We start from the raw sequence: 24,844 nt of genomic DNA on the forward strand, positions 1-24,844 counted from the left end.
CCTCCCCCCACCCCCCCCCCCCCCCCCCCCCCCCAAGATGTTGATAGTGGGGGGATTCAATGATGCTGATGCCTTTGAATGTCAAGGGGTGGTGGGTAGATTCTCTCTTGTTGGAGATGGTCATTACCTCACAAATGTGTGGTGTGAATGTTACTTGCCACTTGTTAGTCCAAGCCTGAATGTTGTCCAGGTCCAGCCGTATGTGGGTACAGACTAATTAGAAGAATTGTGAAATGGACTAGGAGGATCAGTGTCAGCTTGGATTAAAAAATAGATTAAGACAGAAAACAGCAAGCTTGATAAATAGTTGCTTTCAGACTGGGGAATGATAGTATTGGTTCCCCAAGTTTCAGGACAGCAGTGTTTTATTGATAGAGATATTAGACTTGGATTGAGAGAGTAAAATTTCAAAATCTGCTGATGATATAAAACTTGGATATATGGCAAACAGTGATGTAGATGTAGAAACTGATCAACTGGATCAGGGCATGGTCGACCATCAGAATGGGCAGAGGAGTGGCAGATGGAATTTATTTCAGGAAAGTGTAATGTTATGCATTTTGATGTAAGAGTACGGAAAGGCAGAATATACTTCATGGCATAGTTGTGTGCAAGGACAGAGGGACCTGGGGGTTCACATGCATCAATCTTTGAAGATGGTTGGACATAAGAGGTGGAATTTTCTGGCCCTCCTGAGATGTGTTTCCCGATGGCGGGAGGTGCACGAAGACGAGAATGACCAGAACATCTCGCTGGTGGGAAGGTCGGGAACATTCCACCCAAGGAGAGTGTAGTTGGCAAAGCTTATGGGCATCTGGGCTTTGGAAGTAGAGACATCGAATGAGGAAGGTTATGTTGCAACTTTTAAAAGTTCTAACTAGTCCACAACTAGAGTTGGTGGCACAGTAGTTAGCGCTGCTACCTCACAGAGACAGGGACGCAGGTTCAATTCCAACCTTGGTTGCACATTCTCCCCGTGTCTGCATGGGTTTCCTCCAGGTGCTCCGGTTTCCTCCCACAGTCCAAAGATGCGCAGGTTAGGTGGATTGGCCATGGTAAATGCATGGAGGATAGGGCAGGAGGGTGGGCCTGGGCAAGATGTTTCTTTGGAAAGTTGGTGCAGGCTCAATGGGCCAAATGGCCTCCTACTGAACAGTTCTCTGGTGCTGATAGACGAGAATTGCATCCAGTTCTTGTTGCCTTAAGAGGGTGAAAAGCAGATCTACCAGAGATGGGAGATCTTAGCTCCAAGGTTTGGTTGGAGAAGCTGTAATTGCTTTCCTAGGAGCAAAGAAAATTGAGGAAAGATTTGATAGAGATACTAAAGATTCTAAAAGGTTTGGATCAGGTAGACAAAGAAATAATGTTCCCATTAGATGATTGCACGAGGATGAAGAGTCACAGATTTAAGAACATTTTTACATAGCAAGTGGTAATGACCTGGAACTCGGTGCCTGTGAGAGGTGTGGAAGCAAAGAAAATCAATGACTTTAAAAGAAAAATTAGATGTACACTGAAAGAAAATAAACTTGCAGAGTCAGTGAGACACACTGCTTTGCTCTACCAAGAGCTAGCATGGGCTGGAGGAAATGAATGGTCACCTTCTGTGCCGTAAATGACTCTAGTCACCATGACTGATGCTAGGTTTTTAGTCCAGATTTATTGAATAAACTGAATTTAATTTCCTCAACTGCTGTGGTGGGATTTGAACTCGTATCTCTGGATCATGAACCTCACATTACTAGTCCAGTAAGATAACCAGTATGCTAACATATCTGTATTCCAAAGAAGAGCAGAGGAGTCCTTACCAGTGTCCTGGCAATATTCAACATTTAACTCTCAATCTCAGGCTATCGGTCCTCTGAAATGGCCTCGTAAGCCACCCAGTTCAAGGGCACTTTGGGATGGGCAATAAATTATGGCCTAGCCAGCAATGCCCTCGAGCCATGAAAGAATAAAAATAAATCTGTCAGGCAGGTTTGATGTGCTGATCCTCACCTATTTTCCTTCCTTGAATTTGTGCTTGATGAGTGAACCTCACAAGGTGCCATCATATTAGTTATCCCTTTTTATGCTTGGCACTTAGAGTGGTGAAGAAGACATTCGGCATCCTTGGTTTCATTGGTCAGAACATTGAATACAGGAGTTGGGATGTCTTGTTGAAGTTGTACAAGACATTGGTAAGGCAACACTTGGAATACTGTGTACAGTTCTGGTCACCTTATTATAGAAAGGATATTATTAAACTAGAAAGAGTGCAGAAAAGATTTACTAGGATGCTACTGGGACTTGATGGTTTGAGTTATGAAGAGAGGCTGGATAGACAGGGACTTTTTCCTCTGGAACTGGCTTAGGGGTGATCTTATAGAGGTCTATAAAATAATGAGGGGCATAGATCAGCTCGGTAGTCAATATCTTTTCCCAGAGGTAGGGGAATCTAAAGCTTGAGGGCATGGGTTTAAGGTGAGAGGGGAGAGATACAAAAGGGTCCAGTGGGGCAATTTTTTCACACAGAGGACGGTGAGTGTCTGGATCAAGCTGCCAAAGATAGTAGTAGAGGCGGGTACAATTTTGTCTTTTAAAAAGCGTTTAGACAGTTATATGGGTAAGATGGGTCAAGATGGACCAAACGCGGGCAATTGGGACGAGCTTAGGGGTTAAAAAAAGGGCAGCATGGACAAGTTGGGGTTGAAGAGCCTGTTTCCATGCTGTAAACCTCTATGACAATTACACTAAGTAATGCACATTAAAGAGAAGGTTGATTTAAATACTTCCTGATGATGTTTTGTATCTTACATAAATTCTATATAATTATGGATAGAAACAGTTCACTCAATCCCATCAATCGATGCCATGTGAACTTCTTCCTGGCACACAAGAACGCAAGAAATAGAAGGAGTAGGCCACTAGACCCTTCAACCTTGCCCCACCATTCAATACGATCATGGCAAACCTGTGCTGTCTCAACTCCTTTTCTGTGCCATTTCCCCACAGCTGTCTATTCCTCGATCTATCTAATATTTATCCTTTGGGGATCCTTTCTCTTGTAGCTATGTCCAAGACTCTCCCACTAGTGAAAACATCTCACCATCTACCCTATCAACCCTGCTCAGGATCTTATATGTTTGAATAAGGTCACCCTTCACTCTTCTAAACTCCAAGGAATAAGGACCCAGACTATTTAGTTTCTCTTGATAGGAAAACCCTCTCATCCCAGGAATTAGCCTGGTGAACTTACTATGGACTGCCTCCAATGTTAATAATCTACAAATAATCTACAAGGAATCATTCTATTTTTTTCTCCCTCCATGTGCTAACATGGATTCCCCTTAAATGCACCTGAACACAGTTCCATGCAACAATGACTCACCGCACTGTAATTGACGTTAGCTGCCCAACGTTAATTCTTTGATTGGCGGATACCATCAGTGCCTCCTGGGTCCATCCACATCCAAATTTTACTGTAGGTTTTCCATCAAGGAGAAACAAATGAAGGAACCGGCTTCCAAAATATTCCTCTGTGCCTAGAAATGTAAGTAGTTTATGATTAATGTTTCTTTATGAAAAAAAGAACATTGTGTACTGTTTAGGTACTGAAACGAAGCATGCTTTAAGATTTAACAGGCCAAATTGTGTAAGGGTCCTATATCCAGCTGCAAAGAGTTTTCAAAGTGACATTTGTGCAATTGTTACCATTATACTGGATAATACAGGAAGTTATAAAATTTAAGTACAAACTTCCAAAATCTACTTTGGTGTTGTTATATATTGTATTTTATGTAAATATCTGTAAGTAGCCAGAAACTCCTTAGCTAAGAACTGTTGTGTTATGTGTAGTATTCCTGGAGTCAAATTACACAGCCACACCAGAGTCCCATGTGATGTGTACCAGAACCAGGTCAATCTGGGACCTTCAAGGTTCAAGGCAGTGTGGCAATAGTGAACAAGAAGAATTCAGACCTGCCAAAGTATGATTATCATTAACAGCATCTGGTGAAAATTACACATCAGGTATGCAGAAGAAGCATAGACTGTTTTTGGTTACTTGAAGTATGTAGCCAGCCCAAATTACAAGTGTTATGCAACTTTAGCAGCAATATAAAATAATGAGGGGCATAGATCAGCTAGATAGTCAACATCTTTTCCCAAAGGTAGGGTAGTCTAAAACTAAAGGGCATAGGTATTAGGTGAGAGGGTAGAGATACAAAAGGGACCAGAGGGGCAATTTTTTCACACAGAAGGTGATGAGTGTCTGGAACAAGCTGCCAGAGGTAGTAGTAGAGGTGGGTACAATTTTGTCTTTTAAAAAGCATTTGGACAGTTACATGGGTAAGATGGGTATAGAGGTATGTGGGCCAAATGCAGGCAATTGGGACCAGCTTAGTGGTTAGAAAAAAAGGGATGGTATGGACAAGTTGGGCCGAAGGGCTTGTTTCCATGCTGTAAACCTCTATGACTCTATATTAGTGCATGGCATTTCTTCAGGTAAATAAACAGAATGTTCTGCCAATTAGCACAATGCCCATCCAACTGCAGGGTTCAATTGCAGGTCAACTTATCTACACCGGATCTCCTGACTCGCTGGATACATAAGTCTGACAGGAAATGAAATGGGGGGAAGAGGTACTCCAGTAGCATAGTGGTTAGCACTGCTGCCTCACAGCACCAGGGACACTGGTTCAATTCCCAGCTTGGGTCACTGTGTGGAGTTTGCATATTCTCCCCGTGTCTGCGTGGGTTTCCTCCAGGTGCTCCGGTTTTCTCCCACGTTCTGAAAGACGTGCTGGTTAGATGCGTTGACCCAAACATGTGCGAGACTATGGCGACTAGGGGAATTTCACAGTAACTTCATTGCAGTATTAATGTAAGCCTTACTTGTGACTAATAAATATACTTTTAGGGGCGGCACGGTAGCACAGTGGTTAGCATTGCTGCTTCACAGCTCCAGGGTCCCAGGTTCGATTCCCGGCTCGGGTCACTGTCTGTGTGGAGTTTGCACATTCTCCTCGTGTCTGCGTGGGTTTCCTCCGGGTGCTCCGGTTTCCTCCCACAGTCCAAAGATGTGCGGGTTAGGTTGATTGGCCAGGTTAAAAATTGCCCCTTAGAGTCCTAGGATGCGTAGGTTAGAGGGATTAACGGGTAAATATGTGGGGGTAGGGCCTGGGTGGGATTGTGGTCGGTGCAGACTCGATGGGCCGAATGGCCCCCTTCTGCACTGTAGGGTTTCTATGATTCTATGAATTCTTAGTGGGTCGAGAGCGAGAGTACTAAATCTCCTTTAAGACCATAAGACCATAAGACATAGGAGCGGAAGTAAGGCCATTCGGCCCATCGAGTCCACTCCACCATTCAATCATGGTTGATTTCAACTCCATTTACCCGCTCTCTCCCCATAGCCCTTAATTCCTCGAGAAATCAAGAATTTATCAATTTCTGTCTTGAAGACGCTCAACGTCTCGGCCTCCACAGCCCTCTGTGGCAATGAATTCCACAGACCCACCACTCTCTGGCTGAAGAAATTTCTCCTCATCTCTGTTCTAAAGTGACTCCCTTTTATTCTAAGGCTGTGCCCCCGCGTCCTAGTCTCCCCTGTTAATGGAAACAACTTCCCTACGTCCATCCTATCTAAGCCGTTCATTATCTTGTAAGTTTCTATCAGATCTCCCCTCAACCTCCTAAACTCCAATGAATATAATCCCACGATCCTCAGACGTTCATCGTATGTCAGGCCTACCATTCCTGGGATCATCCGTGTGAATCTCCGCTGGACCCGCTCCAGTGCCAGTATGTCCTTCCTGAGGTGTGGGGCCCAAAATTGCTCACAGTACTCCAAATGGGGCCTAACCAGTGCTTTATAAAGCCTCAGAAGTACATCCCTGCTTTTGTATTCCAAGCCTCTTGAGATAAATGACAACATTACATTTGCTTTCTTAATTACGGACTCAACCTGCAAGTTTACCTTTAGAGAATCCTGGACTAGGACTCCCAAGTCCCTTTGCACTTTAGCATTATGAATTTTGTCACCGTTTAGAAAATAGTCCATGCCTCTATTCTTTTTTCCAAAGTGTACGACCTCGCACTTGCCCACGTTGAATTTCATCAGCCACTTCTTGGACCACTCTCCTAAACTGTCTAAATCTTTCTGCAGCCTCCCCACCTCCTCAATACTACCTGCCCCTCCACCTATTAGCACGACTTGAACAATTTCACTCACAGACTACAGGATGGTTTGTGCAGGAAATGGAAGCATGTGGTGCAGTAGAGTCTGAGCTTGATACCGAGGCCTATTACTGCAAAGAGGTATTTTTTTATTCATTCGTGGGATATGGGCGTCGCTGGCTGAGCCAGTATTTAATGTTCATCCCAACTTACCCTTGAACTGAGTGGCTTGCTATGCCATTTCAGAGGGCATTTAAAAGTGTTACATAATCTCAATTTAAGTCAGTGCTCAACAGATCAATTGCGCCCACGCTGTGCAACTACAGTTTATTTTTTATTCATTCATCGCTGACTGGGCCAGAATTTGTCTATCCAATTTCAGAGGCCAGTTGCGAGTTAGCCACATTGCTGTGGGTTTGGAATCACATGTCGGCCAAATCAGGGAAGGACAGCAGATTTCCTCCCCTAAAGGGCATTGGTGAACCAGATAGGTTTTTATAACAATCGGCAGTGGATTCATGGTCATCATTCGACTTTTAATTCTCGATTTTTATTGAATTCAACCCTGTCAGGATGGGATCCGAACCCCAGAACATTATCCTGGATCTCTGGCTTATTAGTCAAGTGATAATGCGCTTCCGCCTTCCCATATTCAACACAGTCTGTCTCTGTGCTATAGCTGACCTTGGGAGGGCTCACTGCTGACACTCGGCGCTTAAAATGGAAAAGTGTTACATCTCCAGCATTAATACTCCATAGTATTAAAAATAAACAGTTGAAAAAGAAGTATTAGTATGCAGTATTTAGAAACACATTGAGATAACAGTGAATGCTGCATGCATAAGTCGTGACAAAGTGGACTAATTTACCAAATGCTCTGAATTAACATCGGAGAGCAAGGAGCTGTCTATTGAGCTCCTTGAGCCTGTACCATCATTCAATAAGATCATGGATTATCTGTACCTTAACTCCATCTGCTTTTATTGATTGCATAACACTGAATACCCTTGCCTTGCAAAGGTCTATGAACCTCAGATTTGAAATTTTTCCTTGACCTTCCCCCCTCACCTCAGCAGCCTTTTGGCTGTGGGCATTCCAGATTTCCAGTCCCCTTTGTGTAAAGAAGTGCCCTAATTTTAAGGTTATTTTCCCCTTGTCCCTTCCTACCAGAGGAAACAGTTTATTTTCGCAGAAAGCAAACCTGCCAGATACTTTGGAACTGCTGTGTTCAGGACCTGAACCTGACCCATTCAACAGTCATAGAGGTCAACAGCACAGGAAAAGGCCCTTTGGCCCATCGTGTCTGCGCTAGCCAAAGACAAACCACCCAACCACTCTATTCCCTGCTGCCCTTGTCCTTCTTGGTGGTCGTGGTCATGGTTTGGAAGGTGCTGTCTAAGGAGCCTTGGTTAGTTGCTGCTGTAAATGAATAAATAAAATCAAATAATCTCAATCACTTCAATCAGACCATGATAGAAATTTGCTGATTGGTCCAACTGGCGTCTGCTGATATTCATGCTCCAAATGTCCCTTTCTTCTCTTGGCAACAAAATCTTCTCATCATGTAACTCCCGTATTGATATTACTCCATAATAAGTCACTTGCCAACTTCTAGAAAGAGTGCTGACCTAAAATCTCAACACTGCTCCTCTCTCTCTCTACAGATGCTGCTAAGTGCTTTCCAGCATTTTCTGGTTGTGTTCAGCATCACACAGCGGAACTGTCTGAATTTCAGAATTAGTGTCTATCTGGATGGAAGGGACATTTAATACTTCAATCAAAATAGAAAAATCAAGCAGTTTACCTGCACCAAAGTGTAATGATCCAGAATGATATACATAGGAACAGGCCGTTCAGCCGAACCGGTCGATGCCAGCATTTATATACCACACAAATTTCCCCACTTCCAAATCTTCCCAATAACACCCTGTCAGCATATTCATGGATACAACAGCTTACACTTAATACCAGAAGAGAATGTCTCGGTAAATAAATACACTGTCTGGTCTGTTAGCTTGAATTCCCATTTTCTAGCTAAAATTAGCAACACCAACTTCTTTTAATTGAAACCAAATCAGGTTGTCAATAGAGGTGGACAGCATTTGCAACTTTAGGAGCTGCGAAGGTGATGGCAGGGGGAGGAAGTGACAAATTCTTTGCCTTGTTAGCTTGTGACAAGGTGTAATGTAGCTCACAGCGTGAATACATCTATCCTCCAAAATCTATTGCTTGATTGATAGGAAAATTAAATGTCAGCTGGGATTGTTTGTAAGGTATTAAATAATGAAGGGCCTGTCAAAGTTAAGTGTGATTGTTTAACTTTCCCCTCGCAGACAGCAAGATAATTACTGCATATTGGTGCATTCTATTTGCTTTGATGCCTGCGGTTCCTTCCAATGGCAAAGAATCATCTTCATTACAGCCGACAGTTCAATGCTCACCGGAGTGTATCCTCAATGGAGAAAATGCTCCAAGCACTGCACTCATTGATGCTCAGGGTACAATTATTCAACCTATTCCAATCAAACATATGACATGTCAACTCGAGTTCCCTTTGAACTCGAGGCATCTCTTAATCAGCAAGAACACAAATATCACCCCCAGAAAATGTCAAAGTTATGATCTGAATCACACATTTGTGCTAAGTGAAGGCATACACTATATTTCACACCATTTTTTTCCATTTCTTCAATTTGTTTGGTCTCCTTTTGTGAGTCTAAACCAGAGCCAAAGGGAACTGGTAGGAGTTAGAGAGTGGGGGGTAGGAGTTCGGGAGTGGGAGGTGATATTGGCGACACAAGCTGCCTATGCATGCAGTTCCCATTCAGTGTGTAAGATCATGGAATTATCTTTACCATTTAGAGGCTAATAGGCTGGAAGAAATAGATGTTTGGAGGGAGGATGTCCTGGCAGTTTTGAATAAACTGAAGGTCGATAAGTCCCCTGGGCCTGATGAAATGTATCCTAGGATTCTTTGGGAGACAAGGGATGAGATTGGAGAGCCTTTGGCTTTGATCTTTGGGTCCTCGCTGTCCACGGGGATGGTGCCAGAGGACTGGAGAATGGCGAATGTTGTTCCTCTGTTTAAGAAAGGGAATAGAAATGACCCTGGTAATTATAGACCGGTTAGTCTTACTTCGGTGGTTGGTAAATTGATGGAAAAGGTCCTTAGGGATGGGATTTACGACCATTTAGAAAGATGCGGATAGTCAGCACAGATTCGTGAAGGGCAAGTCGTGCCTCACAAATTTGATAGAATCTTTTGAGGAGGTAACTAAGTGTGTTGATGAAGGTAGGGCAGTTGATGTCATATACATGGATTTTTGTAAGGCGTTTGATAAGGTCCCCCATGGTCGGCTTATGATGAAAGTGAGGAGGTGTGGGATAGAGGGAAAGTTGGCCGATTGGATAGGTAACTGGCTGTCTGATCGAAGACAGAGGGTGGTGGTCGATGAAAAATTTTCGGATTGGAGGCAGGTTGCTAGCGGAGTGCCGCAGGGATCAGTGCTTGGTCCTCTGCTCTTTGTGATTTTTATTAATGACTTAGAGGAGGGGGCTGAAGGGTGGATCAGTAAATTTGCTGATGACACCAAGATTGGTGGAGTAGTGGATGAGGTGGAGGGCTGTTGTAGGCTGCAAAGAGACATAGATAGGATGCAAAGCTGGGCTGAAAAATGGCAAATGGAGTTTAACCCTGATAAATGTGAGGTGATTAATTTTGGTAGGACTAATTTAAATGTGGATTACAGGGTCAAAGGTAGGGTTCTGAAGACTGTGGAGGAACAGAGAGATCTTGGGGTCCATATCCACAGATCTCTAAAGGTTGCCACTCAAGTGGATAGAGCTGTGAAGAAGGCCTATAGTGTGTTAGCTTTTATTAACAGGGGGTTGGAGTTTAAGAGCCGTGGGGTTATGCTGCAACTGTACAGGACCTTGGTGAGACCACATTTGGAATATTGTGTGCAGTTCTGGTCACCTCACTATAAGAGGGATGTGGAAGTGCTGGAAAGAGTGCAGAGGAGATTTACCAGGATGCTGCCTGGTTTGGAGGGTAGGTCTTATGAGGAAAGGTTGAGGGAGCTAGGGCTATTCTCTCTGGAGCGGAGGAGGCTGAGGGGAGACTTAATAGAGGTTTATAAAATGATGAAGGGGATACATAGAGTGAACGTTCAAAGACTATTTCCTCGGGTGGACGGAGCTATTACAAGGGGGCATAACTATAGGGTTCGTGGTGGGAGATACAGGAAGGATATCAGAGGTAGGTTCTTTACGCAGAGAGTGGTTGGGGTGTGGAATGGACTACCTGCAGTGATAGTGGAGTCAGACACTTTAGGAACATTTAAGCGGTTATTGGATAGGCACATGGAGCACACCAGGATGATAGGGAGTGGGATAGCTTGATCTTGGTTTCAGATAAAGCTCGGCACAACATTGTGGGCCGAAGGGCCTGTTCTGTGCTGTACTGTCTATGTTCTATTTAGGGAATAATTGGAGGATCCTATTGTGTTCTGAACCGTATGGACGGGTTTAATTGGCTGGATTTTCCCCTTAGGCTTCGGTACCATGATACTGAGGCCAAATGGGCATCCAAGTCCACACTTCACCAACAGCAGGCCCAATAACACAATCTTCACAGAGCTGACTTCCAAATCAGCTGTCTCCACACTCACCATCCTATTAAGGATGGTGGGTGGAGCCTCAATGCTCCTGGCCTAAACATAGGGCCAGCAGCTCTGCAGCCTCCGCAGCCCACTGGAAGAGGGTTGCTGCTGAGGTAGACTGGCGAGCGGAAGGGCACATCAGCATGGAGGTGTGCAATGTAAGTTAAAGGTTAAAGTTATCGCTCAGTGAATAGTTGCAGGGTGGAGGGGGGTGCTGACTGCAGCTCTGTCTGTCCTGTCTATACAGCATGGAGCCTTAGGTCTGCAACATGGAGGCTGCCTCCATGAGCCTGCATCTTCCACCAGCGGCGGGGTCTGCTTTGCCAGTAGCAATGTGCTGGCATGCTCACATAATTGGACTTAATTGGGTCCATCATCGATTTTATTGGCATGCCTGCCTCTGTGGTGTGCATAGCTGATCCTACCCACACACAGGAAACCCTCCTGATGGCAGAACTGCGTTTGGAAGCCTCTCTGATGCAGCTCCCCTATTTTGTTAGCTCCTCCACCTCCAAGTCTGCCACCACATAGCTGGAATAAGTCAGTGCAATGCTTCTTGCCATTTAATTCTGTCCAAAATGTTGACTACACTGAGGCTCCTTTTCTCTGGAAAAGACTGAAGGGGGAAGTGATAGAAGTCTTCAAGATTCTGAAAAAGATTGATTTGACATTAAGATCCCTTCTGGGCACATCTTTCTGTTTATTTACTTGTCCCAGTACCACTCCCTCGAGCTCTGCATCCTCAAACTTTGTCATTTAATCTCTCTTTTCTTCCACTCTGTCACAGGTATCACCTTTGTTCTTTTTCCCCGCACCATTTTGTTTAAAATCTATTAAATTTCGAACTTTTTTTGCTCTTTTAATGAAAGATCATTGACCTGAAATATTCGCCAGGATTTTCCAGTCCTGCCAGCAATCGGTGTTGTCGTGGGCAGAATGGGAAAATTTAGGGAGCGGCCAAAAGTTGTCGGTTAACTGACAACTTTTGGCCGCTCCCTAAATTTTCTCTCTCCACAGATGCCATTTGACAACTTTTGGCCGCTCCCTAAATTGTCTCTCTTTATAGATGCCGTTCGACATGTTGAGTATTTCCAGCACTTTCTGCTTTTTATTGGAAGCATAGAATCCCTATAGTGCAGAAGGAGGCCATTAGACCCATTGAGTCTGCATCGATCGCAACCCCACCCAGGCCCTATTCCCATAATCCCTCATATTACTCTGCTAATCTACCTGACACTAGGGTTGGCATGGCCAATAAACCAAACTCGCGCATCTCTGGACTGTGGGAGGAAACCAGAGCACCTGGTTGAAACCCACACAGACACGGGGAGAACATGCAGACTCCACACAGACAGTGACTCAAGGCTGGAATTGAATCCGGGTCTCTGGCGCTGTGAGGCAGCAGTGCTAACCACTGTGCTGCCCCTTCTGTATTATATATACAGAAGATGTTTCCACTTGTGGAGGAGTCCAAACCTAAGGTCAATAAATACAAGACAGTCACTAATAAATCAAATATTGAATTTGGGAGAAACTATTATGTATGGCCCTGTGGACTAAGGGGCATAAAGAATCACAAGGAAAGTTTGAATACTTCAATATTGTTGATTGAAGGTGTGCACTCACTCGCAGTCGAGTCCAAGACACCCCAACAGGGTCCCACACTGGGCAGAGCTAATAGCCCAGGAGCACCTGACCTGTACTCTTAAAGTGGCAGTCTGCACCCCAAACCTCAACATAGGAAGTATAGTAAGAAGTCTCACAACACCAGGTTAAAGTCTAACAGGTTTATTTGGAATCACGAGCTTTCGGAGCACTGCTCCTTCATCAGGTGAGTGGAGTGTGCAATGTAAGTTATCACTTGGTGAATCATTGGGGGGGCGGGGGGAAGGTGGGTACTGACTACAGTCCTGTCTGTACAGCATGGGAAAGGAAAGGAAAGGAAAAGGAAAGTTTATTTATTAGTCACAGGTAGGCTTACATTAACACTGCAATGAAGTTACTGTGAAAATCCCCTAGATTGAGGGCATGGAGCCTCCGGCCTGCAGCAGGGAGGCTGCCTCCATTGAGCCTGCACCCTCCACCACCACCTCGCCACTCACCTGATGAAGGAGCAGCGCTCCGAAAGTTTGTGATTCCAAATAAACCTGTTGGACTTTAACTTGATGTTGTGAGACTTCTTAATGTGCCCACCCCAGTCCAATGCCGGCATCTCCACATCACACTACATATATTTATATATACAGTTACATCACAGGCACCTCTTCACTGAGTTGGTTGTGATAATGTGGAACTTGTCATCACAGGGAATCATTGAGGTGATAGATGCATTAGCAAGAAAGCTGGATAAATAGACCAGGGAGAAAGAAATAAAAGGCTGATGTCGGGTGGGGGAGGTTCATGTGGTACCTCAGTTCAACATCTCATCAAAAAGATGGCACTTCTGACACTGCAGCACTCCCTCAGTGCTGCATTGGAGCTAATTTCCAGGGTCAGACCTTTGAAATGAACGCACAAACTTCTAACTCTGAGGAGTGTGTGATACCCACTGAGCCAAGATTGAACTGTGTCTCATAGGCATTTGTAAGCTTGGAAGCATGTCGGAACTTGGAAGGAATTTTGACCAAATGAAGTGACAGGTCCAGGAATTGCAATAGACTACTCTACCACTTCTTTGTTCAGTACCTCCTCAACAATTAGAAAAGAATAATGCTCAGCTTATAATGAACAAAGAACAAAGAAAATTACAGCACAGGAACAGGTCCTAACTTCATGATAAAGTCAGCGGCGCACGAAAATCTGGTGGCACCTGTTTCACAATTGTTTAACGGTGGCTGTGCACTAGTCATTTTTGTGAAGTTGTGTCTGAGGTCAATAGTTTTTTGTGTTGAACTCTACAACATGGGGGAGGGGAGCAGGGAAATGGCAGCTTGCACAAAGGCTCAGGGCTGGCAAGGGTGAATCATTAGTTGGGGTGTGGGTTGCGGAGTAGGATTGGGGGCATGGAGGAGTGAAGTGGGAAGGGGTCTCTGATGTCCTGGGTGTGGTGAGGGGAGGAGTAGTGGGAACAATCAGTCAGGGTAAGAAACTGAGAGGTCTAACGGGTGATGTCAGTATTATCCACATATGGGTCCAGCTCAGAGAGTCAGGGCTTTGAGTTCGCCTACAACATTTAAATTATCCTCAGCGAGAATGATCTTCAGACAATGTTCTTCGCAATGCATTGAAGAGACGGTGACTGAGTCTGCATGTTCAGCCATGTTCCACAGAGTGGGGAGTACAACACTGGACACCAACATGAACATTCAATAAGGAGTCACCAAAAAAAAGCACTGTTCCACAATAAATAAATATCCCCAATTCCCCTTTGACCAAAATATTTGCCAACCTTGAGGCACAACGGTACATTTAGATCTCTGACTAAGCTAATTTCTACAAATAACAATGATGCACACAGGAATAAAATTAAACCAATACAATGTGAAGTGGAATTTTGTTTTTAAAAATATCTGTGCCCTTTGAGGTTATTTGCTGGAAATGGAGTTGTGGAGGGAAGTTTTGGCTGTGATTTAGAGCCTCCCTGTCTGTCCAGGAGGCTGCCTGTAACTACTGCATTGTCAGGTGACAGCAGGTTTCACCAAAGAAACCTCGCTACTGAACCACATCTTTCCGCAGCATGCTGGCACTACATCACATTTTAGTTTAAGTCACATGGGAAATGACAAAGAGGAGAGCGCGGAATTGCTGCACACTTCTGGCTATGCTGTCGGGAATGGCATACTGTCAGTTCAGTTGCTTGTATGACTGGTTCATGATGGAGTGATGCCGACAATGTGGGTTCAATTCCCATACTGGCTGAGGTTATTCTCAACCTTGCACTCATTCTATCTATGCCCCTTATGATTTTATGCACCTCAATAAGGTCACTTCTCATTCTCCTACATTCCAAGGAATGAAGTCCTAGCTTGGCCAACCTGTCGCTATAACTCAGGCACACTGGTCCTCGTAATATCCTCGTAAAGGTTTGAGGTGTGGTGATCCTCAGGTTAAATCACCACGAATTAGCTTTCCCCGTCAAAGGAGAGAGCATCTGGGATTATGGCCACTTTACCTTGATTGTTGACAAAATCCACCCCAGAGAATGCAAACTTGGGGCTCAGTATTGCCTATTGTTTGGGTAGTAAGGAACTCAAAGTTCAACATGAATGAGCTTGCTACTTCCATGAGTCACGTCGGATGCTATTTTGGTGAAGGCATTAACATACACGCAGTTAACATCTGCTGGAAGCACGGAAATTGGGAAGATCAGGACCACAGTTGTGTGTGTGTGGCCCATATCCCTCGAATCCTTTCCCATCCATGTGCTTTTTAAATGTTGCTCTTGTACCTGCCTCAACTACTTTCTCTGGCAGCCCATTCCACACACGCAACACCCTCTGCATAAAGAGGTTGCCCCTCGGGCCCATTTTAAATCTTTCCCCTCTCACCTTAAACCTATGCCCTCTAATTTTCAATTCCCCTTCCATGGGAAAAAGACAATGTGCGCTCATCCTATCTATGCCTCTCATGATTTTATGCACCTCAATAAGGTCACTTCTCATTCTCCTACGTTCCAAGGAATGAAGTCCTAGCCTGGCCAACCTCTCCCTATAACTCAGGCCCACTCGTCCTCGTAATATCCTGGAAAATCTTCTTTGCACTCTTTCCAGTTTATCAATGTCTTTCCGATAACTGGTGCAATGACAACAATCTCTCCCTCAATGTCAACAAAATGAAGGACATTGTCATTGACTTCAGGAAGCATAGAAAAGAACATGCCCCTGTCTATAGCAACGGGGACGAAGTAGAAAAGGTTAAGAGCTTCAGGTTTTTAGGTGTCCAGATCACCAACAACCTGTTCTGGTCCCCCCCATGCCGACACTATAGTTAAGAAAGTCCACCAACGCCTCTACTTTCTCAGAAGACTAAGGAAATTTGGCTTGTTGGCTACGACTTTCGCCAACTTTTACAGATGCAACATAGAAAGCATTCTTTCTCACTGTATCACAGCTTGATATTTCTCCTGCTCTGCCCAAGAATGCAAGAAACTACAAAAGGTCGTGAATGTAGCCCAATCATCACGCAAACCTGCCTTCCATCCATTGACTCTGTCTACCCTTCCCGCTGCCTCAGTAAAGCAACCAGCATAATTAAGGACCCCACGCACCCCGGACATTCTTTCTTCCACCATCTTCCTTCGGGAAAAAGATACAAAAGTCTGAGGTCAACCGACTCAAGAACAGCTTCTTCCCTGCTGCCATCAGACTTTTGAATGGACCTACCTTGCATTAAGTTGATCTTTCTCTACACCCTAGCTATGACTGGAACACTACATTCTGCACACTCTAATTTCCTTCTCTATGAACAGTATGCTTTGTCTGTATAGTGCACAAGAAACAATACTTTTCACTGTATGCTAATACATGTGACAATATTAATAAATCAAATCAGAGTACTGTGCTCAGTTCTGGTTGCCTCATTACAGGAGGGATGTGGAAATTATTGAAAGGGTGCAGAGAAGATTTACAAGGATGTTGCCTGGATTGGTTGGCATGCCTTATGAGGATAGGTTGAGGGAGCTCGATCTTTTCTCCTTGGAGAGACGAAGGATGAGAGGTGACCTGATAGAAATCATAGAAATCATAGAAACCCTACAGTGCAGAAGGAGGCCATTCGGCCCATCGAGTCTGCACCGACCACAATTCTTTCTCACTGTATCACAGCTTGATATTTCTCCTGCTCTGCCCAAGAATGCAAGAAACTACAAAAGGTCGTGAATGTAGCCCAATCATCACGCAAACCTGCCTTCCATCCATTGACTCTGTCTACCCTTCCCGCTGCCTCAGTAAAGCAACCAGCATAATTAAGCATAGAGGTGTACAAGATGTTGAGAGGTATAGATCGGGTGGATTCTCGGAGGCTTTTTCCCAGGGCTGAAATGGCTGCTACGAGAGGACACAGGTTTAAGGTGCCGGGGAGTAGGTACAGAGGAGATGTCAGGGGTACGTTTTTCACTCAGAGGGTGGTGGGCGAGTGGAATCGGCTGCCGTCAGTGGTGGTGGAGGCAAACTCGATAGGGCCTTTTAAGAGACTTCTAGATGAGTACATGGAACTTAATAGGATTGAGGGTTATAGGTTATTTGGGCGGGGATCCTGGATTCAGGATTCAATCCTGGACCGGGGAGCGGCACGGGCTTGGAGGGCCGAAGGGCCTGTTCCTGTGCTGTATTGTTCTTTGTAAGCCTATATATAAGCCTAGGTAGGTAGGGACATGACCGGCGCAACTTGTGGGCTGAAGGGCCTGTTTGTGCTGTAGTTTTTTCTATGTTCTACTAACAGGGTGACCAAAACTGTACATAGTACTCCAACTGCAGCCTCTCCAATAACTTATACAACTGTAGCATAATGTCCCAACTCCTATACTCAATGCCCTGACTGAAGAAGGCCAGTGTGCTAAATGCCCCCTTCACCGCCACCGCCCCCCCCGTCTACCTGTGATGCCGCTTTCAACGAACTATGTACTTGTACTCCTCGGTCCCTCTGTTCCTCAACACTTCCCAGAGCCTACCATTCACTGTATAAGTCCTACCCTGCTTTGACTTTCCAAAATGCAACATCTCACACTTATCTGTATTGAAATCTATTTGCCACTTCCCTAATTGATCAAGATCCCCTTGTAATTTTTGATAACCTTCTTCGCTGTCAATGATACCTCCTAATTTAGTATCATTCACAAATTTACTAACCATGCCTTGTCCATTCACTTCCAAATCATGTATATAAATAACTCATAACAAGGGTCCCAACACCGACCCCTTAGGCACACCACTAGTCACAGGCCTACCACTAGTCACAGGCCTCCAGTCCGAGAAACAGCCATCGGCCATCACCCTCTGCTTCCTACCATCGAGCCAATTTTAAATCCAATCAGCTAATCTCCCTGGATCCCATGTGACCTAATCTTCCAGACTAGCCTGCCATGCAAAACCTTGTCAAAGGTCATGCTTGTCAAAGTCCATAAAGACAACATCTCCGGCCCACCCTCATCCATTCTCTCGGTTACCGCTTCAAAAAACTCTAAAAGATTCGTCAGACATGACTTCCCATGCGCACTGTGCCCACGGCTGACTGTGTAGAGTTTGCACATTCTCCCTTTGTCTGCATGGGTTTCCTCCGGGTGCTCTGGTTTCCTCCCCCAGTCCAAAGATGTGCAGTTAGGTGGATTGTGGCCATGCTAAATTGCCCTTCAGTCTCAGGGGGGTTTGCAGGGTAAATATGTGAGGTCACAGAGATACGGCCTGGGTGGGATTGTTGTTGGTGCAGGCTCAATGGGTAAAATGGCTTCCTTCTGCACTGTAGGGTTTCTATGATTTTAGTTGCTGATTGATTCCTTTTGGCTGGCGCTGTGATTTTACAAGTGTTTGGTGCTTTGCATAGTTGCTTCAAATTGCAAACATCAACAGGGTGTGTCCCGACAAGTTCTGCGGAGAGGATTTTCCTGCTTGCAAGGCTTCTACATAAACCAGGTGCTGCCGGACATGGGTGCAGAAGTAAATATTTTATTTGGAATTGAGTATGTCTGGCAGAATGAGCAGTGATCACACAGAACGGGACAAGTTTGTTGAAAGAGGGAGGAGGAGGAGCAAAAGGCAGCGGGTGAAAAGAAAGGAAGGCAACGATCAAACCAGCCTCTTTCTGACAATCTGTAACAAGAAGTACTTGGTGTGAGATACCATTAATTGAAACCCCCCTGAAGATGACCTTGGAGGACAACTTCATGGCGAGAAGATTTTATTCATTTCTCCCCAATCCCTCTAATCTGTCCCATGGATCCTTCTAGTCTTGGGTACCAAGCCTTCTGATCAATCTTCACATGCCCACCCTCCTCCAGCCTTCACTATCCATCTCTGGCCTTTCATCCTCCCTGAAACTGGCCTCCAATCTCCCCCCTCTACTGGTCTTCAACCACGCCCCACACAAATCCAGGCTCCAACCTTCCCTGCCTCTGCTCCTGACTTTTCAATCCCTTCATCCCTCTCCACATCCTGTCTGTGGCCTAGTCTCAAAGGCCTGTGTTCACCAGTCAGTTCGCCTCTTGACTTGGTTGGTGGAGTCAGGAAATGGAGAAACACATGGTGGTCAGGTCCAGCCGTTTGATTTTGACAGAATGAGTTGATAGCCTATTCTTTTGGTTTCCCGAGTGGAGACCTGCCCCTCTCGCTCCCCTTCTGATACTCAGTAAATATTGGGGCCGTAATTCGTAAGCTTTTGAAGCAAAGAAAATTAAAACAATTTGTTCAGTAATGGCGCTGTCCTCCTTGCTCAAGTTGACTGAAAATAATGTCTTGCTAATTTTCTTTAAAACCACACATTTTTGCAGGTTTTAATTTGGAACTGTAAAATGCCAGCCCCAGATTTCCTGACAAAAATGAGCAAATGGCCTTTCATCAAAGCTGTTTTATGTTCTGACGAAGTGTCAGCCACAGCTCAGTATTCTTGCTCAATGTTAGAAATTCAAGGCTTTAAGACCCTCTCCATGTACTTGGATGCCACAGTCAGGCTGACACATCCACTGTACTATCAAAAGAATGCTCCACTGTCTGAGGTGCTAAATATTGGATAAGATTTATATTGCGGCACTATCTGACAGCTCAGATGGATGTTAAAGATGCCAAGGCACAACTTTGATGGAAGACAGGGAAGCTCTCTGAGTCCTGCCCAATATTCATCCCTAAACCAACAGCAACGAACAGCTTATTTGGTCATTATCTCCTTTAGCTGCTTGTGAGACCACAGTGCTCGAATTGGGTTTTCTAACATTACAACAATGATAACACTTCATTGGCTGTAATGTATTCGGACTTTCTAAGGTTGTAAATCTATTAGCGACAGAGTAATTGACCACTTTGAGAAATGCCAACTGGTAAGAAAGAGCCAGAATGGATTTGTGAAGGGCAAGTCATGTCGAACAAAGATGGTTGAATATTTTGAGGTGATCATTCATGCAGTAGATAAGGGAATATTTATGGATATTGTCTGTAGGGAAATTCCCCAAACGATTTTGCTCCAAGTGAGGCAGCAAAAATAAAAATTCTTCAAATTGGAAGCAACTAATTCAGAGTAGCAGAAGGTGGGAAGTGGCATTCCACAAGGATGCACAGCTGCTTCCTAGTTACATTAAATGTTTGGACTTTGCAATCAAAAACACAATTTCTATTTTGCAGATGACACCAAATCAGGGAGGACAGTCAATACTGAAGAGGACTGCAACAAATTACAGGACAACAATAAAAAACTTGCAGAATAGGAAAATAATTGGCAAATGAAGTTCAATATGGATAAATATGAGGCAGAGATTTTGGTAAAAAACACAGGGAGGTAACTTATTACTTAGATGCAAGTTTAGGTAGAGAAACAAAGGGGTCTCAGAGTACAAATAAATTAGTCATTAAACGTTGCACCACAGGATAGCAAGGCCATTGAGAGAAACAAGCACGAGTCTTTCTTTCAAGAGGAATAGAATTGAAAAGCAAGGAAGCTGTGCTAAACCTATCCTGAACCTTGGTTAAACCACACTTGTGTGCAGTTCTTGCCACCAAATTATAGAAGACAAAGATATCAAGGCATTGGAGAGGATGCCCAGATAATTCATAAGTAATATATCGGTGTACAGAACAGGGAGGGAATTGTAAATTTAAAATTACTCTTCAAATAAGAAGATTGAGGGGTGACCGAATTGTGGTCTTTAAAATGATGAAAGGTCTGAATGGAGTGGATCGAGAAAGAATATCTCTTCTTGTGGGGAAGAGCAAAACTCGAGACCGTCTTTATCAGGTAGTCCCCAAGAAATCCAAGAGGGTATTCAGAAGAAACTTCACTCAGAGAGTGGTGAGAATGTGGAACTCATTACCACAGGGAACAAATAATAGAGGTATTTTACCTAGGAGGCTTGGAACAGGGAGACTGCACAGCTGAACGCGTGGCTAAAGGACTGGTGCAGGAGGGAGGGTTTCGAATTCGTGGATCACTGGGAAGTCTTCAAGAGAGGATTGCACCTGTACAAGAAGGACGGGTTGCACCTAAACTGGAGGGGTACGAATATCCTAGCTGGGAGTTTTGCTAGTGTGATTCGGGTGGATTTAAACTAATGTGGCAGGTGGGGTGGGGGATCAGAACAATAGGTCAATAAGCATAGAGGCTGGGGACGAGGTTGGGGCCAAGACAAGGCTATCGAAGAGGAAGAGCATTCTGGGGGAGGATGACCTTAGTGGGCCTGGAGGTCTGGAGTGCATCTGCTTCAATGCAAGGAGCATCACGGGCAAGACAGACGAGCTTAGAGCCTTAATGCTTGCGCGGAACTTGGATGTGGTTGCACTGACGGAGACTTGGTTAAAAGAAGGACAGGACTGGCAGCTGAATATTCCGGGGGAGAAGTGTTTTAGGCTAGACAGAGGAGGGGCTAGGAGAGGTGGGGGAGTAGCAATTCTGGTTAGGAAGCATATTACTGCGGTACAGAGGGTGGACAATATGGAAGGGTCAGATAACGGGTCACTATGGGTGGAGCTCAGAAACAGGAAGGGCACAGTCACTATGCTGGGGGTATACTACAGGCCTCCCAACAGCCCACGGGAAGTTGAGGAACGGATATGTAAGGAGATTCTGGACAGGTGCAGAAAAAATAGGGTTGTAGTGGGAGACTTTAATTTCCCTTGTATAGACTGGAAATCGCTTAGGGCTGGGGGCCTGGACGGGGAAGAATTTATAAAATGCGTACAGGAAGGTTCTTTGGAACAATATGTTGACAGTCCAACGAGAGAGGGGGCTATACTGGACCTAGTACTGGGGAATGAGCCCGGTCAGGTCATCAAAGTTGCAGTAGGGGAACATGTGGCAAATAGTGACCACAATTCTGTAAACTTTAGGATGTAATGGAAAAAGATGAGTGTTGTCCTATGGGTAAGGTACTGAATTGGGGGAAGGCTAATGACAGCCGGATTAGACAGGATTTGGTGGCTGTTGATTGAGAGAGGCTGTTCGAGGGTAAATCCACATCTGGCATGTGGGAGTCTTTTAAGGAGCAGTTGATAGGACTGCAGGACAGGCATGTGCCTGTAAAGAGGAAGGATAGGAAAGGTAGGATTCAAGAGCCGTGGATAATGTAAGGGAAATTGTACTGGATATTGTATGAGTTTAGTATGGAATTCAGATTCATAGGTTTTAGTGAAATGATATAGCAGATTTAGGTGAGTAGTGAGATGGGTATATAACCTAAAATAACTTCGTGTGACCTAATATAATCAAGTGTAGTCGATATGATCAAAGTGGAGAAACTAGAGAAGTAATATAGCAATCACTAATTAAGGAAAGCAGACAATAGTCACTTAAGAAAACAAGGAAGACTGCTCGGTGGTTCAACTTAATAGTGGACTATAAACCAGCAGAGAGAATGTCTTTTCTGCTAAACACATTAGTGGACCATAAATCAGCAGGGGGATGTCTTTTCTTCTAAACACATTCGCCTTAGCTTACAAAACCACGATTATTATACAAACAGAAAAGTTCAGATAAGAGCAAGAGTTATAACCACCATGGTTTAAGAAACGAAGAGATATAACAGGGAGCGACCGATTGCAAAGAAAACAGATAAAGGGTCAACTAAAAATAATGGTGGCCAAAGAAAGATAGGGCTGTAGGGTAAGATAACAACCAAGGACAGGCTGTAAAAGGGAGAGGAGGATCTTGAAATATGAGGCTGAAATGTACATAAAAGACTGTAAGCCCAAGGGCTCTTTGGAGTGTTCCGGACGTTCCCGACTTTATCTCTTGTGCTGAGAAATAAAGTCTATTGCTTGGAAGATCGCTGCTCAGACTCTCTGTTTTAATTGATGTGAATAAATTGTCGTCCTGGGGAACCACGACAAAATTGGCGCTGCTTAGCAGGGTTGGTGAGAGATCGCCCAGAAAAGCATCTGGAAGGAGTGGCGGAGACGGTGGTCCAACCGGAACCGAGAAGTCCCCAGCCGGCCTTCTGTCAACAAGGTAAGCAGACTTGCATGCATGTAAATCCTTGTTGTCAGAAAGGGGTTTTCTCGAGGCCCGGTGCGCCCGGCTCTCTGCTGGTCCTGGATCTCCCCAACCCAAAAAGATATCCTGCACAGGTAAAACCAAATTGTGTAAAAATTTTGAGAGACTGAGTCTGATCCGAAGAGCAGAATTTTTGCATGCAAAAGCGCGCTGCGAATACTGTATTGTCTGTGAATGGGTAAAAAGTGAGACGGGAAAAAGGCCGAAAGCTAAAGTAATGCAATTAGGTTAAGTCGAGCGGTTTGGAGCGGGTTTTTCAGGTCACGACTTGCCCAGAAGAGAGTAAGTGTGGGAAAACCTGCCAGTCCAAACCTACCCAGGACCTCGGGTAAGGGACGTCAACCGAGAGGGAGAGAGATCAGTGAGAGATCACTCTCTGACCTAATACAGTAGTCAAAAGCACAGGAGTGGATTTTAAGCACAGGAAAGGGGAGTAGCAGCTAGAATAGAGGAAGTAAAAGACCAATTTGAACAAACTGGTCTGAGGTAACAGCGTGAAGGACAGAAATAAGAGAGAGAGTCGGAATATAGGTAGGGTAATAACTAACAACTTGAAAAATTACCCTGACAAAACTGCCTGGTGACAAGATTGAAAATAACTAATCTTTGAATAATACCAAAAACGGAAGCAACACTGGATTGGAAAAAGATTACACACATAATTAACTTAGAGGAGATAAAGAATGAGTGGCCGTATGTAAATTGGGAAAGAATAGTCGATAGGAATTGGATAGACGAAATAAAATTGGAAACCCTAGAGAAATTAATAAAGGGATCTGACCGATACAGGATTCTTATACACATAGACGAGCAAGTGAAAACCTACTACCCTCTGGCCCGGGAGAGGAAGATAGTGCCGGGACAGGGGACTACGGGGAAGTGGATATCAGGACCCCGGTTAGAATTACAAATAGTGGCAAAAGAAATCCAAAGGAAAGGTAAACAGGGGACTGAGCACGGAAAAACAATACAGCAAGTAATAATCACTGTAATACCTAACTCTGACGGACTAAGCGACAAAAATTGCGACAGTGATCCAAAAAGACGAGTAATGGCGCACCAAGTTAAGACACCAGTGGAGATGTTAGGGGATAAGTTCCCAGCCCTTAGGGGAGATATAGAACACGTCTCTAAAAAATGGGCCAAAAGAACAAATAAGACCAATACACAGTGGCCGGAGGAAGGCACATGGTCCATAGAGAGGTGTGAGGACCAGAAGGGAATGATAAAGAACTATAAGATTAAGGATAAAACGAGCAAAAGAAGGGAGAAGCGAGAAAAAGAGTTAGAGATATTAGCCCTATTCCAACAAGAAGGGAAAGAGAGAAGAGGGGTATGGAGGGGAGGTAGGATGCAGATGCCAGTACAACTTGAGGAAAAAGCAAAATTGGAAGATCCAAACGTAGCCCCACCCCCATACTTAGAGAAACAGAGCTTCACGGGACTGTACCCAGTTATATCAGGCACAATGAATTTTGAGGGAGAATATGACATAGAACAGATGACGAAGGAGGAATGGGCACGAAAGGAGGGAGAAAAGAAACAAGGTATAGAGAAAGCAGCTAGGAAAACAGAAGAGGTTTTGGAGGAGCTGAATCTCAGGAGGAAGGAGTTAGAGGATGAAGTAAAGGTGGTAGAACTTTTGGAATGGGCAAAGAAGGTAATGGAAAAGGAAAAAGAACGAGAAGAGGGAGGAGAAAATGTTAGAAATAAATATGAGGGGAAAACAGGAAATGATTTTTGCGAGTATGCAAGTGAGACATCACAAGGATGGAGGTGGAAGCACCCAGAGGAAGGTAGAATGGCGAGAGAGACGGAAGGAGAAACAGAAGAGAGTAGTGAAGACGAAGGGAGGCAATCAATGTTAGGGGTGCAAAGAAAATCAAGGCGGGAAAGGCACC

This window comes from Mustelus asterias, chromosome 5 (genome assembly GCF_964213995.1).
Source record: "Mustelus asterias chromosome 5, sMusAst1.hap1.1, whole genome shotgun sequence".
Classification (NCBI taxonomy): domain Eukaryota; kingdom Metazoa; phylum Chordata; class Chondrichthyes; order Carcharhiniformes; family Triakidae; genus Mustelus; species Mustelus asterias.